Here is an 18,002-nt window from a genome sequence, read left to right on the forward strand (position 1 = left end):
TAAATATACATTTGGATGTTACCCATATAGGTCTAAATTAGGCCTAAATATGATGTCCTTTCACCCACTCTAAAGTTGCACGAGCCTAGCAACTCCATTAACCACTGAATTAAAAAGGCACAATACTGCAATATGCCAACACCTCACTTACCAATACTAAGAACACCAGATATGATTTTTCAGCAAATATGTAAAGGAATCTGAGAACCAAAATAGGTTTTTTCCCTAAAGAAATACAGGGTTTAACTGCCTCCTTTGCTGGTAAATCCAAGACTTAAATGTGAACTTGCTCACATTTGTCGCCACAAACACAACGACTTTCTTCCTATGGCCAAGGTGCCACAATGAGTGTCACTCGGCCTATTGCTCTCCACACAACCTCTGCTTTGGATTTACCCACCATGAACCATGCACACATCTAAACAGCAGACTCCTTCAGCTAGAAGGGAATACTTTCAAGAATAGATTTAACACTTGATTCCCTAACACAGTTGCAGATCCTGCCAATGTCTCAAATTCTAGATCGGTTCCCTTCTCTATCTCCCTGTAAATGAAAAAAATTGTCGCTACCACTAACCTACACACTAACCTTGTCACTTACAAGCTGCATAACCTTGGTAAACTTCCTAACGTCCGAATTCAAATTTTTCTTTGGCAACAAGAGTATTCCTTCATTATAGAAGGCTGAGAGTCTGAATATTATCACTTGCCGACACTGCCTTGTAGTATCTTTTAAAGCACCCGTGAAGTTGTAGTTTCATCACGAGGCATTGACTTAAAAAAGTTTTAAAGCTTACGTTTAGGTTCCTCAGATTATTACTGTTGACAATTTAAATGTCTATGAAAAACCTTCATTCACTACGAAGTGTAAGAAGTAAAAACCCCCCACCAAGACAAGCTAGTACTATCGACACGAATAGAGGCTTATAGCACACGCCGCTTTCCAGTGAACGAAGCGGTGCCCGCAGCGCGCTGGACCGGGGAGACCACCGCCCGCACACCGCGGGACACGCGCCGCTCGCGCCGCCGCAGCGGGAAATTCCTATTCCAGGCCCGGCTTAGGTCTCACCCCCGCGACAAACACTCAATTTTTCTTAAAAAAAAAAAAAAGTCCAAATCTCGAAACAACTGGTCAACAGACGGATTAAACAGCCGGGCCTTCTCCCCCGACCCCGCGCGGTCGGGACGCCCCGCCCGGAGCCGCCCGCCGGCCCCGCCCACCCCGCGCGCCGCGGATTCGCCCGGATTTTCCCGCGCCGCCACGGGGCGCGGGGCCGCCCGCCTGGCCCCAGGGTGCACTGCGGCCACGTGCGCGCGCGCGCGCCTCCACTGCCGAGCGACTGCGGGAAAATTCCAAAAGTCGAAACAAAACAGAAAAGCAATACGAGGCAAAGCCAGATTTTCAAGCCACAGAACCCCGGCGGTGGCGCCCTTTCCGCCACCGCCCAAACTGCTGAAGCAGCTCTGGCGCGGACCACCCGGTAAGAGAGAGGCCGCAGAAGGAGCGCGCGGGCGGCCGCTTCCCCGGGGTCTGGTCGACACGTCAGCCCGGGGACGGCGGTGGGGGCGGGGCGGGAAGACTCGCGAGAACGGCTCCGCGCCCCGCGCCTCTAGGTGGGCGAGCGGGGCCCAGCCGCGGGTAGGAGCTGTGGAAGGAGGGGGGGCGGGGCCGGCCCGGGGGTGGAGCTGGCGGAGGGTCACGCGGCAGGGGGCCCCGGAGAGCTGGGCGCTGGCGGTGGGCGTTTTGGTTCATCTGGTTCGTGGAGCGCAGGCAGCTACGTCTTCTTAAGAGGCCAGGAGCGAAGCGCTTCCTCGGCCCGGGCCCGGGGGAGCTGGAGAAGCTCCCTTCGTCTCGCCCGTCCCCTCCAGAGCTGGCCGCGCTCCCGCCCCCGCCGCCTCAGGGCGCGGCTGTTGAAGCCCCGCCCTCCAGGTCCCTTCTTCCCGGGGTGGAGGGTGCGGATGGGCGAGCGTCTCCTCGCGACTCTTTCTTTGAACGCCAGGCCAAATCCCGTCCAAAGCCCTTGAGAGATTTTTTTGGGGTGGTGTTTATTTGTTTGCTTTTTTTTTTTTTTTAACGTGGGTGCGTTTACAACCATGAACCCCCTGTGGTCATGTTGTATGGGCTAGAGGTCTGGAGGAGGAAAAAGATTTGGTTTTTGAAACGTGAGAAATTTGGGACCAGAATTTTAAGGAAGAGAGGCCGAGGAGTTTTCCAGCAGAGACTTGTCTGTTGTCTGTGCTTTTTCCGAATCCGAAACTGTTGGAAAGCTCTGGGGCTCCGGGTTTCATTGTAACTAACCTGTGTCCCATTTAATGCCTCTTAACTGTGATGTGACAAGCAGGGCATTTTGGGGCCACCCAACTTCAGCTATTTGTGGATGTCACTCACCTTCACTGATGTGCAGCTCAGAGCATTTTTCCATTACTCCCCTCAAGAGGGAAGGAAAGATTGTTACAAATGGTAGAATTCATACCATGTGTTGGGATCATTTATTACATAAGCTTAGATAGAAAACATGTTCATTGTGACTTTGTCCATTAAACTTAAATCAAATTGATGTTTCAATCTAATGTACTGTGCCAGATTCACGTGGAAATAAGTACTCATATACATTACTCATACATGTGTACAAGAAAGACTTCATCAAAAAAGAATTTGCTTTCCCTAGTTATCAAAGGCCTCTTTTCTCAAAGTTAGATCCTGCTTCTTTAGAATTGAACTAATTATACTTTAGTATGCATTTTAATTCATTTTTTTAAATATTGAGTTATATTCCTCTTGATTTCTTGAAAAACATTTTAATAAGATTCCAGAAAAGAAAGGCAAACTCTATATTGGAATTTTTTGTTCTGTTCTCTGATGAAAACCATTACCTTGATTGATTGGCTGGGTGTGGAAGATGTGTTGCTTCATGTATGCGAAACTGTGCATGTACATTTTAAAATAAATGGTATTTAAAACCAGTTCCGTATTTCAGCAGGTAGTTCCACTAACAATTATAGAAATTTTGTATTTATGAAAACCAGCTACAGGGAGGCCAGCTTGGCTGGTGGAAGGTTGGGTTGAGTACCTAGGCCCCAGAGTGCATCAGAGAAATCTCAGGTGTGGCAGATCCAAGGTTGGTAGTGGTGGAACCTCAAATAAAGCTCAAAATCAGCACCAAATGGAAGTATAAAATTTTATTTTAGGCTGGGGTGTGTGTATTCTCTGTTATTGTTTATGGATCCTGAATCATTGACTTTTTAATATGAAAGAACACGTGTAGGTGAAGTACATTGAGTTTGCAGTGTTTTAATAAAAGTGCAGTAGAAAGAGAGAAGGAAAAGCTTAAAAATTCATCAGAAAAATTAGATAATGCAAATCTTGAGCATTTTATTTACTAAATATCTGACCTTTTTTTGGACTCAGTTTGGAGAAACCTCGCAAAGTTATCTGGTCCATTCTCTTAGGCTTTTTGTAGACTGCTGGGTATGTAGAAATCATTTCTTTGTTGAGATCTCTAATATAGGAACATCCATAATCTTCCTGATACCTTTCTCTAGTTACAATAAAGCAGATTTGTATGGAAATCACCTTTATGAAACTATATACCCTGAATTAAGTGATTCTTAGTAAATTTAGTAGATTTTGGAATTGTGCAGTGATAATCACAATTCAATTTTAGAACATTTGTGTCACCCTAACGAGTTTGCACTTCCAGGTTTGTAGTTAATCCTAGCTCTGGGTTTCAGCCTCAGGCAGCCATTGATTTGCTTTCTCTCTCTATAGATTAGCTTTTTCTGGACATTTCATATAAATGGATTCATAAACAAATGCTGTCTGTGTCTGATTTCTTTCACTTAGTGTAATGTTTCTGAGATTCATCCATTTGTAGCATGTGTCAGTAGTATGTTCCAGTTTGTCTCTGAATAGTATCCCGTTGTATGGATATACCACATTTCGTGTATCCCTTCATCGGTTGATAGACACTTGATTTGCTGCTTTTTTTTAAAAAAGATTTTATTTTTCCTTTTTCTCCTAAAGCCTCCTGGTACATAGTTGTGTATTTTTAGTTGTGGGTCCTTCTAGTTGTGGTATGTGGGATGCTGCCCCAGCATGGCTTGATGAGCAGAGACACGTCTGCACCCATCTTTTTGTATGTGGATGTCCGGTTGTCCCAGGACTATTTTTGGCAAAAGAAATTGTCCTTTCCCCCCACTTAATTGCCTTGACACTTTTGTCAAAAATCACTTGACCATAAATTATTTCTAAACTCTCATTTCTGTTTCAGGGATCTGTATGCCTGTTCTCATACCAGCGCCACGCTGTCTTGATATGGTAGTTTTATAGTAAATTTTGAAATTGGGCAATATAAGTCTTCTAGTATTTTTCTTTTTTTTTTAATTGTTTTGGTTATTCTGGATTCTTTACATTTCTGTATTAATTTTAGTATTAGCTTGTCATTTTTTTCCAAAAAACCTGCTGTGATGGATTTCGAGAGAAACTGCATCAACTCTAGATCTGTTTGGGGGGAACTGCCATCTTAACATAAACATAAATGTCTTTCTGTTTGTTTGGATCTTTAATTTCTCTCAGCGGTGTTTTGTAATTTTCAGTGTACAAATCTTGCCCTTCTTTTTCAGCTTTATTTTGAAGAGTTTCATTTTCAATATCTATTGGGTCAGTAATGATGGCCCCTGTTCCTTTTCTGATTTTGGCAATTTATGTCTTCTCTCTTTTTTTCATTGATCAACGTAGCTAAATGTTTGTCAAGTTTGTTTATTTTTTCAAATAACGAACTTTTTCTTTCATTGATTTTACCATTTCTCTGTTTCCTATTTAATCAATTCCCGCACTAATCTTTATTATATCTGTCCATCTGCTTGCTATGCATTTATTTGCTCTTCTTTTTCTACTTTCTTAAGGTAGAATCTTAGGTTACTGATTTGAGACCATTATTCTTTTCTAATGCAACTGTTCAAAGTTAGAAGTTTCTGTTTAAACACTGCTTAAGCAGCATCCCACAAATTTTGATATGTTGTGTTTCATTTTCATACAGTTCAAGATATTTTCAGATTTTCTTAGTGATTTCTTTTTTGACCCATTGGCTACCTAACAAGATAGAGCTGTCCTTACAAGTAAACAAGTTTTTACTCTTTCCCAAAATGAGCAGATGCACAATCCCAAGAGCCATTTATTTCTGACTGTATTACTTTTCAAAATCATCCATAGTCCCACTGAATATTCCGTTGCCTAAAGACTAAATTGTAAAGTTAACTTCCAACAACTTGTATATAAGATGAAAGTGGGAATGAGAGAGAAGAAAATTTGCTAACATACATAAATACATACATATAACAAGCATATATAAAGACTACTACAGTCCTTGTTCCTGTAGTTGTCCATAAGGCTGTAATTGACATTTATGGCTTCTTTCCACTACCTGTTCTGTATTTCCTCTGCCCTCCGCTGAAGCCTTAGATGGTTGTTTTTTTTACCTGGTGAGTGATCAAACCTTTATTCCTGAAGGATCTGAGGTCTAGAGCCTTCTCTTTCTCCGATTCCACTCAAGGCAGCTTTACATGTGACTCTATAGGTGGGTCAAAGTAGCATATGCCAATGTGGAATGTGTTGCCTCCAAAATTCAAAAAGGCCCACCCCAGTGTTGTGCTTCTTTGCCTGGTAGATGGTGCACTGTGGAAAACTGATATTCATCTGGAGGCTATCTCAACATGCACCAGACCAGGAATCAGCAAACTATGGCCTGTAGGCCAAATCTGGCTAGCTGTCTGTTTTTGTGTGACCTGTGAGGTAAGAATGTTTTTTATATTTTCGAGTGTTTGGGGGAAAAAAAAGAGACAATATATTGCCCTAAAGCCAGAATATTTACTCTGTGGACCTTTACAGAAGTTTGCTAACTTCTGTTCCAAATGATTAAACCCCAGGAAGTTCACTGAGATTGGGAGCCCATGAATTTGTGGGGTCTATCTTCCATCCATTTGTTGGCATGTGCCTTATTGAGGCATCTGAAGTACTTCTACTTCTTGTTCCTCAGGTCCAGTCAGCACCCTGTTGTCCACGTAGTAGACCAGTGTGGTACTTTGTGTTATGTCAAGGCGAGGCTCTCCAGCTCCTGCAGCCCACACTGCTTCCCCAGTGCCCAGCTCCTGCAGCTGGAGTGGCCCCTCTAGCGTGCGGCAGCTTCAACGTGGGTCTCCTGGGTGCTCGCCTCTCCTACAGTCCCAGACCCCTGGGTGCTCGGGGCTCTTCCAGCACCTGTTCCTGTCGTGTGCTGTGCCGGTAGCACCCAGCTGCCAACAGTTTACCCCAGCACCTCCACTGGTGATTTTGTGACAGAGTGCCTCTAATGAGACACCTACTTGTGAACAGCTCGTCATGGTGTCCTACAGGGTGGGTTTCCAACAGGTTCTACTGGGGTAGCACGCACAGTGACTTCGCTGCCATTCAGTGAGCCATGCCTCTGCCCTCTCCAACGTGGTCTGGATCCCATTTTGGGAGGAAAAGAGCGTGCTCGTCCTTGGGCACTGTACCTTAGCCTGAGGAGTAGTTGGTGAACCTTAGTTCTGCCATCCCTATATTATTTAGTTCCCTTTACTTCTGACTAGCCAGTCTCTTGTTCCTCTCATTCTTTGTTATAGTGAATATTCTTTATATTTGTATAAATATATTCAAACCGTATTCAAATTACTGTGTGGTTTCTCTGTCCTGATTAGACCCAGACTGATCCATCACCTTTGCTTCCAGCTTCCTCAAGAAATAGTGAATGGTGGGAGTGTTTAGCCTATTCATTTTCTTGAATTGTGAGTAAAACCTAGAGTTACTGACAATTCTTATGTGACAAAAGGTAGGTTTTGGTGAGAATATGTCAGGCTTTCGGATAGTGATGAATTGGGTTTTATATCTCCTTTGTTCCTTCCTAAGCCTTTGAAAATTAGAAACAATACAGGTACCACAGGAAGTGTAGTTAGGGAGTAAGGAGGGGAGAGGGAGGGGAAAGAAATTAAGTCATGGTCAGCATTATGGTGTCCACTGGGCAGGACCCCCAGATGACATGATTTGACATCTGTCTGATTATACTTCTCATTACCTTTTACCCCCAGGTTTTCATTTTTCAGATTTCTGGGATTGTTTTTTTTCATTTTCCTCTAGAGGCCCAATGCTGATTTTATAATGACAATATATATGTCATACACACATTTTATTTAAATTTAATCTATTTTTAGCAGAATCTGAGATCTGGGATTTGGTACTCTGGTGACTACCCGTAAGACAGTTTGAGACTGCTGTTTTTCACACACACACAAAATGGTTCAGGGCAGGCCTTGTCTAAGAATATGAATTTGGCTCTGTGATCTCTTACCTGGTCAGGATTGAAGGTGCAGAATTGTTAACCTGTTTTGCTTCTGTTTTAGGAATTTGGAGGTGCTATTTGCCTTAATGACTTCCAGCATCCTCCTGGGGCTGGTTCCTTTTCATTGTTGTTTTGTTGTTGTTTATTTAAAGCAATCCCATTATCCTTGTACTTAACGCTAACCCTCTCTCTTTGATTCTGCTTTGTACATTCATGTGCTGGTCTCATAGATTTCCTTCTCAACTTCTGATTCCTTGATGGTCATTTCTGGTTATGAATAATGGCGTTTCCTCTGTCCTTATTCATTCTAGCTCATACTATTGTCTTGTGTGTGTTTGCCTTATTTCCACAACTCTTGGCCAGCTTCTTCAGGATTGTTGGCCTTTGCTGGGTGCCTACCCAGCATCCTCTCCTCCTTTCCTCCTTTCTAACAGGGCCTAGATTCTCTTTCGGTAGTCACCATTGTATAGACTTCAGGGAGCATTGATCTCACATCTAGCTTCTGTGGTGGACTCTGATTGGCTTAAAACAGTCATTCTTAAAATTAGGCAATAAAATTTGCACAGTCACAGTCATTGGTTAGGGCATGGCATAAGCTTAAGCAAGTGCAGTCTGAATCTTATGAAGTCTCTTACTTGGGATGTTAGAATAGAAGTGTATCCTCTCTTTTTGGGTGGTATGGTGTGTAATGTGACTCCTGTAATGACTGAGCTATTTTGCTCTCATGAGGGGAGCAGGACAGAGAGATGAATCAACTGTGAAGTCTGGCCTATCTTTAGGCCTGCCAGTTCCTTGAACCGATAAACTCCTTTTATTTTTTTAGCAGATTTGATTGGTGTGGCAGACACATTAATTGCTTACTATATATCTCTATCCTCCCTAACCTTTCCCAGTTCACTTGCAGCTAGGTAGGGCCATGTGATAGTTCTAGCCAGTAGGTTTTAAGCAGGTACTTCCAGGTAGAAACATTTAGTAGTAGATTCATGACCTTCTGATTATGGGGGCAAGATGCTGAGATGTCAGAGCACCCATCATCCTGGATCCATGAGTGGGCAACCCCTCTCCTGCCTTCCCCCACCCACGCATACGTTGAACATAGAGCATGAGCAGAAAGTTAACACAGCATAATTTAGCCTGTCTCTTGATGAGGAGCTGGGTTTCAGTGACTACAAATCAGCAGCATCCTAGAATAATTCCTAGTGTATGTGGTGTACACAATGCATGCAGATCACACCCTCTGATTAATTGGTAAGACTTACACTTTCCTGAAGGAATCATTTGTTCTTAGCCCTGGCTTTCTGAACTTGGGGTACCCAAACATGACCTTGTCCAGCATGGATTATGATGATTCCTTAGCCTATCCCTGCAGATGGGAGTTTGTAATAAAAGGCTATTAGAATGTATATTTGGACATGTCCAATTTCTAGTGAGATCTAATTTCTGCTTTTATTTGAAGCTGTTAGCTATGTTAGCTACGTATCTGTAATTATAGGCCTTGAGAGTGAGTAAGCCTGTATTAGTGGTGTAAAAGCAAGACATTTTATTTATCAAATAGTATTTTCTGCACTATTTGGCACTCAGAAGAATCTCCTGTTTCTGATTCTGGTCCGTATTATTGGATTTCTTGGTCATTACACTAAAAACAATTGGCAAAGCTAATGAAAGTTTTGGTTACTAAGTATTTTGACGAATCAGTATTTTTTTTGAAACTATGCAGCCAATTTTAGCAATAACAAACATAAAAATGTTTTTATATGAAATGCTGTAATAAGATTGATTTTATTTTAAAACTAGTTATAAGTTAAGATAAGTGCAGTGGAAAATGTCTTGAATTTTGGTAGTGACATTCCTTTGGAGGTATTAAAAGTCAGAAATTTATTTCATTACATGAAAATTTCTGGTATCTCCATTTAGTTCCACGAGTGTGTGCTGTACACATCTAATGTATGCCTAACACTGTACTAAGTCCTTTTAGTTTTAAAATAATTTGTCTAATTTGTTTAATTTTAAAATAATTTGAGTTTTTAAAGAATTATCTTCTTGAGACAAAATGGTGAAAATGGGATAAGTCTTTGAAAATATTCTTATGCTTGAGCAGAACCATCTTTGGTTACATTGTTCTGTGGCCACAGTGGCTATGACTAGCTGAATTTACATTAGTTATTTTTAAAAACATTTTAATTGAGGTATTATTGATATACAGTTAGCTGCACATATGTCAAAACACATCAAATTGTATGTGAATATGAATATGTCCCTTGAAACCGTCACCACAACTAAGGTAACGAACACGTATATCACCCCCACAAATTTCCTGGTACCCTTTTGTCATCCTCCTTCTTATTCCACTCCACCCTGCCCCTCTTTCCCAGGCAATCATTAATCTGCTTTCTATTATTATAAATTAGTTACATTTTCTAAAATTTTGTACAAATGGAATCGACAGTATGTACTCTTTTGTCTTTTTTCACTTAGCACAATTGTTTTGCGAGTTGGCCATGCTGTGGCGTGTATTAACAGTTCATTCCTTTTTATTGCTGAGTATTAGTTCATTGTTTGGATATAGCACAGTTTATCTTTCCAGATAGTTTTTTCTATGCACATAAAACTTATGAATATTTATATACAACTCTTTGTATGAACATATGCTTTCATTTCTCTTGGGTAAAAATCTAGGAGTGGAAGGGCAAGATTGCAGGGTAGATGAAAGTTTAACTTTTTAAGAAATTCCGAAACTATTTTCAAAAGCGATTGTACCATTTTGTGTTCCCACCCACAGGGTAGGAGAGTTTCCAGTTGCGTCACATCCTCTCCAGTACTCGGTATGGTTGGTCTTTTTAATTTTAGACATTCTAGTGGGTATGTAGTGATATCTCCTAGTAGTTTTAAATTGCATTTCTCTAATGCAAGTCCTTTGTCAAATACATGATTCACGAATGTTTTTTCCTCAGTCTGTGGCTTCCCTTTTCATTTTCATAATGGTATCTTTTGAAGAGCAAGAGGTTTTAATTTTGATGAAAGCCAGTTTATTGATTATTTTACTTTGAGTTTGTGCTTTTTGTGTCCTATTTAAGAATTCTTTGCCTAACCCAAGGTTGCTAAGACTTTCTCCTATGTATTCTTTTAGAGATTTTATAGTTTTTAGCTCTTACGTTTTGGGTCTGTGATCCATTTTGAGTTCATTTTTATGTATTGTATGAGGAAAGGATTCAGGTTAATTTTGTTTTTTTTTTTTGAGGAAGATTAGCCCTGAGCTAACTACTGCCAATCCTCTTTTTGCTGAGGAAGACTGGCCATGAGCTAACATCCATGCCCATCTTCCTCTACTTTATATGTGGGACGCCTGCCACAGCATGGCTTTTGCCAAGCAGTGCCACGTCCGCACCCGGTATCCGAACTAGCAAACCCCGGGCCACCCAGAAGCGGAACGTGCACACTTAACTGCTGCACCACCTGGCCGGCCCCTGAGGTTAATTTTTTTACATATGGCTTTCCAATGGTTCCAGCACTATTTCTTGAAAAGAGTATTCTTTCCCTATTGAATTGCCTTGGAACTTTGTCAAAAATCATACAATGTATTTGTGACTCTATTTCTGAACTCTTTTTTCTGTTCTATTGATCTATATACGTGTTATATGCTTTGATTAGTGCATCCTTTTAATAAGTCTTGAAATCAAGTAGTGTGAGTCCTGCAATTTCATTCTTTTCGAAGTTGTTTGACTATTCTAGGTTATTTGTATTTACATTTTAGAATTAGCTTCTCCATATCTCCAAAACCCCTCCTGAGAGTTTGACTGAGATGGCATTGAATCTGTAGATCAGGTTAGGAGAATGCATGGCCGAACAGTCCTGAGTTTTCCGAGTATTCTCTCTTTCATCGTGAAGTGTAATGTGAGCTCTAGGTTTTTTGTAGATACCTTTTGTCAGGTCGAGGAAGTTTCCCTGTATTCTTGATTTGATGAGTTTTTATCATGAATGGATACTAGTTTTTGTCACACGCTTTTTCTGCCCCCATTGAGGTACACTTACATACTTGGAGATTCTATTCGAATTTAACTTTGACTGCCTTTGCTGTGATTCTGGGGTTGTTCTCCACAATTGTCATTTATTTTAGAATGCAAGCCGGTGTGTCCGTAATAGGGCTCAAGGTCGTTACTTTCACATTTGTCAGCCAACTCTGAGGGACAGGAATCTTTGAACTTTTGAAGCCTAGATTCTTAGTTGGCTGAGGCATCTATTTATTTATCTTGGCATTCATTTAACAAATATTGAACACTCTGTTAGTCAAAGTAAATGCTGGTTGTGATAACAAATTCCTAAATCTCAGTGGCTTAACATAATACAAGTGCTAATTTTTGCTGATGTCACGGTCTCCTGTATGATAGATGTCTTTTTTATGCAGTTTTCCTTGGTGCAGATTTCCTGCAATCTCCTGGATCTGGCCTCCTTCCGTTTCCTAGCTGCACTGACTCAGAGGCCTTTGCTTCCAGCCTTGTGTACTGGGGGAGAAAGTAGAAGACAGGGTGTTTCAGGGGCCAGGCCTGGAAGTAGCACACATCACTTATGCCCTCATTCCTTTGGTCAGAACTTAGTCATATGGCCAGCCTCACTACCAAGGAGCTGGGAGTACTCAGTTGCCCCCAGATGTGGAGAGCACTGTTAAACTCAGTCACACCTGCCTGTTATGTATCAGGCACTGTGCTGGGTGCTGGGGATGTAACAGTGAACAAAACAGACTTGGTTCCTGCTCTGGCCAAGCTTATCTTCCAGGGTAGACTGGGGAGAAGGGTGTCATGGCATCCTTGGGTGTTTGGTAAAACAAGAATTGCTTAGTGTCTTCCGTTTGCCATTGGCCAGATAATTTCTCTTGCTTGACAAAATTAAGGTAATAATTTTCATAAGAAAAAACAAACCTGTTGATTCATGAACAGGAATCTTAGTATAATGGAAGCATTAAAAAAAGTCACCAAAATTGTTTTCAACCTTGTAATGGTATTACAAATAGATTTTTATAAAACGAACATAGTAGAGATGGTAAAGCAGAGACCATATCTGCCTGGCAGATATGTTTTGTATGGCTTGCGTGATGTTTTAAGATTTTTTTGTTGTTTACTAACATTTAAACACTAAGCAATTTCACCTTAAAAAATCCGTCTTTTCAGCCGTATTTTAGATGAAAGTCAATCAGACAGCACTAAATCTTCCTTCTGGTTTGGCAGGAGCTGAGTTCTGGCTGTCTTCTTTGGGTAGTGCTTTGTCTTTCAGTTGCCTCAAGCCCGTTTGATTGTTTTACTCATTTAACTTACCCATTGTGGGCATCTGAATTTATGACTTTTGTCTAATTTACTGACTTTTGAGTCATTTTGAAATGAATTCAGTTGTCAAACTAACACTTAGGGAAAAAAATGGGAAGTTCAGAACAGATTTATTATACTTATTGGGAAATTACTATAATATTCTATGTTCTCTGGTGAGTTCAAAGTTTCATACTTGTAAAAAAAAAGTTTATGATTATTATTCCTGAACAGTAGTATAGTTATGCCCCTTGGAAATCAGAGCTTTTGTTCTGTTGACTTTTTTAATTCATTGATTTTATAAGCATAGATATTTTTTCTTTGTACTTCCTTTGGTTTCTTGGTTCATTTCTAACATTACTTTGGTCACAAGCCCTGTTAAATATGTTTTGAACTTTCCAAATTATTTTCATATAGATTGTATGTGATTCATACAGTAACCCTATGTGCCAAGGTAAGACAGTCATTAAAAAAAAAAAAGAAAGGGAAACCTTTTCCAAAAAATTAATTTAGACCAGGATTGGGGGTTCCTGAGAGATTGCCCAAAACGAGGACTTCTGGGGTTACTTCTGTTTGTGCAACTTTTAAATATGTCTTAATTATTATGGCATGATACCCTCTTCAGTTACTAAAAGAAAGCATTTCTACTTACCAAGACTCAACTGCTTTTAGCAGAAAATATTCACCTTCAATAACTTCTCTTTGAAATGTTTACAGAGAAGGAAACTGAGGTTAGTGGCAAAGCTGTTGACTGTTACCCCAGGAAACTGACTCTTGTCTGGTGCTCTTTTCATTGCACCAGCAGCCCCATGTCCAAGGGTTGCTGACGCTTCCTATCAAAATATTCTTAAGCAAGTCTTTGGCAGGCTTTTTCGTTGCATCTTTCTACTGTATAAATAGAGGCATTACAAGAAATGTAATTTTTGAATACTGCCTAACCAATTTCTGTTTGGTAACATGCCCTGAGACCCTCAATGAATGCCAACAAACAAATTAGATCCACAGTGTATTTGATATGCATATCTTTTTCCCCAAACAAAATTTGAATTCCACAAACACAAATTGAGTCATTTTCCAAATGTTTGTATATGAATGGAAGTTTTTGTCCTATCCTTCTGTAACCAATACCATAAAACTTTTGAAGGTCCATGATGGGTTTGTTGTACAATGTTAATCCAAAACAAAACTTTATCCTGACTAAACTTGTAGCTGTAGAGAGATACTAAACTCATTTCCATTGATCAGTACAACATGTTTGTACCAACCAGATCTAAAGAATGTGTCAAGGACTGCCATGCTGTAAAGACCTTATTACAGTTGTAAACACAAGTGCAGCTGTTACAAATCTAGCAAAACCTCAGATTAAACAATTTAAAATTTTACTGAAGATGACATTCCAGACCCATTTTTCATAATATAAACACTCTGGGACGTGCCTTTGAAATGAGTGGGATTGTCATCAATGTTAATGCCACTGAATTCAAGGCTTGGAAGTCATTTCTTCTCTAGCTTTATTTTTGCTCCCAATTTTGAAATAAAATATGCTTTTAGTCTGAAGTATGGCATGTTTGTTCACAGCCTGAAAAAATTTGCTCCTGTTACTTTTGAATTGTAGGAATGCAAAAATATAGTATTTTATTCTTTCTTTATGCTCTTTTAACTTAAATGAGTTTGTTAGAATTAAATTTGACGAAAATTAGCTGTTAATGGAATCCAGTTGCATTGGTCAATTAAAACAAGAAAAGACTAAAAATAGTTGGTATTTTAGGATTGTATTGGTTTGACATTTTTGAAGCTATATTTAAGGAAAGATTTTATTCTAAATGATTCTGAGTACATTAATTGTGGTCTTTTCTTTCAGCTAGACCAGATGGGACAAGCCTTCGAAATCTGTACCACTCTAACTTTTTTTCTTCTCATTTTCCACTTAGTGGGATGACTGGTGAGGTATCAGTGTGGCAATATAGTATTTTCTAGAGCTACGTTCTGTGCTCTGATTTCCTATGAAATCTTCTATGATTTTTGTCAAATTTCAGAGTGTTAAAGGGTCTCCTGGAAGCTCTTTGAGAGAACTTAGGCAAATAGTTTGGAAGGGTGGTGGTTTTGTTTTTGTTTGCTTCTTTATTGGTGACCGCATTTTAAAATTCCATTTGCCTTTACTGGATTGCTTTACTGGACTTTGGGGAAAGCCTATAAATTGGGTAATAAAGCAGTTAAATGACTATTGACAAACTACCCCTAGTCCTTGATTAAGAAGAGGCAGCATTTATCAAAAGAAGACAGTTGAATCTCTCTCATTGACCTTTGTTCTTTCATTTCTGTTAAACATTTTTCTGATCAGGAGAATTGAAGGCAGTCATTGTCAAATATCATGTTGTAACCTAAAGTTGGTAATTGTGGAAGCACGGAGCTGATAGGGTAGTCCCTTATTCAGAAGAACTCTGGATATTTTATCGACATAGAACCTTGGTATACCACAGTGCCTGCTGCTGCTGTTGCTCGTCCCTCCTCCTTTCTTTTCTTTTACTTATTTTTTTTCTTAATTTAAGAGTTTGTGGAGGTTTCTTTTTTAAAAAATTTTTGAAAAATCTTATTTGGTTGAGGTCACAGTGGTTTGTAATGTTGTGTAAATTTCAAGTATACATCATTATATTTCACCTTCTGTGTAGACTGCATCACGTTCACCACCCAAAGTCTGGTTTCCATCCGTCACCGGACCTGTGTGCGCTCCTCCCACCCCTCCCCCTTTGGTAACCACCAGTCTGTTCTCTTTATCTTTGTGTGTGTTTGTTTGTCTGTCGTTGTGGAGTTTTCTTTTAACTCTTTTGGCATTTACATAAAATTCGGTATTTTGAGAAGGAAATCTGGGCAGATATAAATAGCCCCTTCCTTTCCTGTTCAAAAGCTTTTTTTCAGTCATCCTAGGATTTTCCCTCGTTATCATCTGTCTTTTACACTTTCTGTGATATTGGGTCTCCTTCTTATTGTATTCTCTTTCTTGATTTACTCCCTGCTTTTGTTGGAGCACATCCTCTAGCATCTTTTTAAAACAGTGTACGGGAGGTGAGTTATTTCTGGCCACTGCCTATTGAATGTGTCGTTTTCCCGTTCACACTCCATAGATAGTTTGTCGGGATATGGAATTCCAGGTTGGACATGAGCACTTGGTTAACCCTTTCAGTTTGGGAGCTCTTGTCTTTTAGTTCTCAGAAAATTTTTGTTGGTTAGATCCTCCCCTTGATTTTCTTTGGAGCTGCTTTATTTGGAGTTTGACCTCCAGGACTGCTTCTCTGATTTTCTTATCTTTCCCCTGTTTTCCATCACATTGTCTCTTTGCTCGACTTTTGAGACTTTTTTTCAACTTTAAATTCTTTCTTTTCTATTGAGTTTTCATTTCTGCTACTGTATTTTTAATTTCTAATACCATTCTCTGAATGTTCTTTTTGTTAATATTCTCTTCTTGTTGTGTGGATATAGCATTATCTCCTCTCTACTGTTAAAGATATTAGTGTTGTGACTTTAAACATCATTGTGATTCCATGTTGCTCTTTATTTGTATATTTTGATTTCCATCTTTTGTGTTGGAGGTTTCTTCGGATAGCTGGTAATCAGTCCTTGGTTATCTGCTCACATTTAGAACAGGGACTAAAAAGGTGATTCGAAGCTCTGAGAGCGTGAGAAGCATTTAACTGACTTTTAGATTCCCATTAAGATCTGGTTGGGCCGAGTGTTGGGGAACCCTCTCGTGTCAGTATCTTTCGGTCTTTACTCTTAGGCCTATCAGAGTTGCTTGTCATCTGTAAGTCAGACTATCCTTGTTCTAGGTCCTGAGTCACGTAGAAAACTCCCGGGTAGGGGGAGGCACGTTTCAGCATTTGGTATTCAAGTTTACACATTTTTATTTACCCCTAAATCCCCCGCTCCCGCCCTCCGGTTTTGGAACGGTAGCCCTGCTCTGAACTGTGTCTGTTGACTCCTGGTCCAGAGATCCATTGTTCTATCGTCTCCAGAGGACAAACCACCTCTCTTTGGTCAGGTTGGGGGCTGGGCTGCCAGGAATTGCAGTGGAGATCTAGGGTCTAAGTGCCTCTTAGATAGACTTTACCGTTGACCTTATTTTAGGTGCCCTTTCGTCCCTATTTCCGGATGTCTCTGATGTCCTCACTTCCTGATCTTATTGGGGGTCCACTGATAGAAAGTGGGATGTAAAATGGGTTGGTCTTAGCTTTCCTGCTGTCCTTGTCAGATTCAGTTTTCTCCACTCTATTAAATCAGCTACCACTTGTCTATCTGCTTTCTACCTTGTGAAATTCTATTGTTGTTTTCTCTTTTTCTATTCTTATCCTTGTTAGTTTATGCCTTAAAAAATGAAAACTAAATTCCTCGGGGCTGGCCTGGTGGCACACAGGTTAAGTTTGCGTGCCCTGCTTTGGTAGCCCAGGGTTTGCCAGTTCAGATTCCAGGTGAGGACCTGTATACCACTTGTCAAGCCATGCTGTGGCGGGCGTTCCACATAAAATAGAGGAAGATGGGCATGGATGGTAGCTCAGGGCCAGTCTTCCTTAAAAAAAAAGAAAACTAAATTCCTTTACTGTCATTGAGTAGGATTTCAGGAAGGAATGAAAGCATACATCTATGTTCAATCTGCCATCTTTATCTGGAAATTCCTCCAACAAACGCCTCTCTTTTTCTTCCTTTAATGCTTTATTTTTAAAGTTGAAACTTTTCATCCATCTGTATTTTCTCCCTAAAATGGTTAGCTGGTTATTCCAAATCATTTTTTGGAATTTCTGATTCATATATAACTAATAAAGTGAGATTACCAATAGTGACATTTCTAAATGCAACTATGCTACCAGCATGGTGTTCCTTTCTATTTGCCTACAGGTTTGATAGAGGGATGATGATATTAATTTATCAAATGAACATTTATTAAATGGCTGCCCTGTGCATAGCATTGCACCGGGCTCTACTGTAATAGTGAACTACTGAACAGAAACAGGTAGGCTGGAATACCAAAAAGACGTGTTAGGAAAAGGATTCAAGCAGTCTTCTGAAACTTTGGATTGCTATGAGACAGTAGCTATAGACAGATCAGTTGAATTGTAGAGCAAACAGGTCTAGATGATCTTTTTGAACAAAGGTGTCAAGAAGAACATCGGTCGAAGGGTTGATTGGTAGGATCCATAGATGTCCTTGTCCTGTAGGTGGTTGGAGGTAAGATTCTAGGGCTTAGGACAGGTGATTGGGCTGAAGTTAAAAATTTAGGGATCACAGGTAGAAGCTAAGGATACGGAAGTAAATGGAATGGTACGTGGAAAGTGAGATGAAAGAAGGCAGAAGATGGAATCCCATG

The 18,002-nt window shown here is 40.2% G+C and overlaps 1 protein-coding gene across 7 annotated transcripts in view; it reads left to right on the top strand.

Annotated features, from left to right (window-relative positions):
* Window positions 1-1,223: 1,223 nt before the first annotated feature.
* FANCC (FA complementation group C) overlaps window positions 1,224-18,002 on the top strand; it is a 253,228-nt gene continuing 236,449 nt past the window's right edge. For 3 of the 7 annotated variants that reach the window (XR_011497288.1, XM_044756963.2, XM_070495591.1), the window contains exon 1: window positions 1,224-1,481. The gene's annotated coding sequence lies outside the window, so the exon portion shown is untranslated. Of the gene's footprint in view, window positions 1,482-5,666; window positions 5,792-10,131; window positions 10,175-18,002 lie in introns of all 7 variants that reach the window. The other 4 variants (XM_044756962.2, XM_044756964.2, XM_070495592.1 and 1 more) reach the window with 4 other exon arrangements.

The sequence above is a fragment of the Equus asinus genome, chromosome 23 (genome assembly GCF_041296235.1).
Source record: "Equus asinus isolate D_3611 breed Donkey chromosome 23, EquAss-T2T_v2, whole genome shotgun sequence".
NCBI lineage: Eukaryota > Metazoa > Chordata > Mammalia > Perissodactyla > Equidae > Equus > Equus asinus.